Below are 2,421 nucleotides of genomic sequence, written 5' to 3'. Positions count from 1 at the left end.
GGCGCTCCTCAAGAAGTCATCCGAAGGCCATTCACACGGCCTCACGAGTGCGTCCCTTGGTGGTTCCTTGTCAGCATCACGTATTGCGAGCCTGGGGCCTTTCTTCCTTGAAGGACCACCTTGAAACATCCTCCTAAGCATATTGTTTCCTCTGAAAAATTTCTGAAATTTTTAGTAACTTCAAATAAAAGTGAACCAACTTCAATAAAATTGATAGCAACAACTCCCACAAGTGCCTAGGGCCTATATCAAGCATTAGAACTACTTGGAACCATATAAATTTGACATGCAAGCTCAAGAACATGGTCACCTATGCAACACAAATTTGCAATGAATAAAGCACTAGAACAAAAACTAATTGGACCAATGGAGGAGTCACATACCAAGGAACAATCTCCCCAAGCAGTTTTGCGAGAGGTGCTTTGAGCAAGGAGATCGAAAATCGCAGCAACGGGGGCTGGAACTCGTGCTTGATTTTTCGGGTTTGTGTGAGACAGAGGAAGAAGATCGGTGCAGGAATAAGTGGAGGAGGGCCACCGTGGGCCCACGAGGCAGGGGGCGCGCCCAGGGGGGTAGGGCACGCCCTCCACCCTCGTGGCCAGGTGGCAGCTCCCCCCGTGGTAATTTTTGCACAGTAAATTCTCAAATATTCCCGAAAAAATCATATTCAATTGGCATGGCATTCTGAGGACTTTTATTTTCGGGATATTTTATATTGCACGGATAAGTTAGGAAACAGACATAAAAATATTATTTTACTTTATTTCTACTAAATAACAGAAAATATAAAGAGGGTACAGAAGGTTGTGCTTCTAGTTTCATCCATCTCGTGATCATCAAAATGAACCCACTAACAAGGTTGATCAAGTCTTGTTAACAAACTCATTCCGAATAATCACGGAACCGGAGAAATTTCGAATAACACTAAGTTACCTTAACGGTGATATGAAAATCCCCAACAATAAGAATATCATACTTTTTCTTGACAGTAGGTAGAGGAAATTCAAAACCTCCAAATATAATCGATGGAACTTTTCCAATAGAGTTGATGCTATAAACTTGAGGTTGTTTCCTCGGAAAATGCACCGTGTGCTCATTGCCATTAACATGAAAAGTGACATTGCCTTTGTTGCAATCAATAACAGCTCCTGCAGTATTAAGGAAAGGTCTTCCAAGAATAATAGACATACTATCATCCTTGGGAATATCAAGAATAACAAAGTCCGTTAAAATAGTAACGTTTGCAACCACAACAGGCACATCCTCACAAATACCGACAGGTATAGCAGTTGATTTATCAGCCATTTGCAAAGATATTTCAGTAAGTGTCAACTTATTAAAGTCAAGTCTACGATATAAAGAGAGAGGCATAACACTAACACCGGCTCCAAGATCTCATAAAGCAGTTTTAACATAATTTCTTTTAATGGAGCATGGTATAGTAGGTACTCCTGGATCTCCAAGTTTCTTTGGTATTCCACCCTTAAAAGTATAATTAGCAAGCATGGTGGAAATTTCAGCTTCAGGTATCTTTCTTTTATTGGTAATAATATCCTTAAAATACTTAGCATAAGGATTTGTTTTGAGCACATCAGTTAATCGCATACGCAAAAAGATGGGTCTAGTCATTTCAGCAAAGCGCTCAAAATCCTCATCATCCTTTTTCTTGGATGGTTTGGGAGGAAAAGGCATGGGTTTCTGAACCCATGGTTCTCTTTCTTTACCATGTTTCCTAGCAACGAAGTCTCTTTTATCATAACGGTGATTCTTTGATTGTGGGTTATCAAGGTAAACAGCAGGTTCAACTTCTACATCATTATCATTACTAGGTTGAGCATCAACATGAACATTATCATTAATATTATCACTAGATTCATGTTCATCACCTGATTGTGTTTCAGCATCGGACATAGAGATGTCATTTGGATTCTCAGGTGGTTCAGCAATAGGTTCACTAGAAGTTTGCACAGTCCTATCATTTTTCTTTTTCTTCCTCTTAGAAGAACTAGGCATATCAATATTATTTCCCTGAGAATCTTGCTCGATTCTCTTAGGGTGGCCTTCAGGATACAAAGGTTCCTGAGTCATTCTACCAGTTCTAGTAGCCACTCTAATAGCATAATCATTTTTCTTACTATTCATTTCATCAAGCGCTTCTTTCTGAGCTTTAAGTACTTGTTCTACTTGAGTGGTAACCATAGAAGCATGTTTGCTAACAAGTTTAAGTTCACCTCTAATATCAGCCATATAATCACTCAAGCGTTTAATCATAAAGGAATTCTGTTTTAATTGTCTACCAAAATAAGCATTAAAGTCATCTTGTTTAAACATAAAGTCATCAAACTCATCCAAGCACTGACTAGCAATTTTAGTAGAAGGAACTTCAGCTTTATCATATCTATAGAGAGAATTTATCTTTAC

The sequence above is a fragment of the Triticum dicoccoides genome, chromosome 6B, assembly GCF_002162155.2.
Source record: "Triticum dicoccoides isolate Atlit2015 ecotype Zavitan chromosome 6B, WEW_v2.0, whole genome shotgun sequence".
NCBI classification, from domain to species: domain Eukaryota; kingdom Viridiplantae; phylum Streptophyta; class Magnoliopsida; order Poales; family Poaceae; genus Triticum; species Triticum dicoccoides.
Note: the sequence above shows the minus strand (reverse complement) of the source record.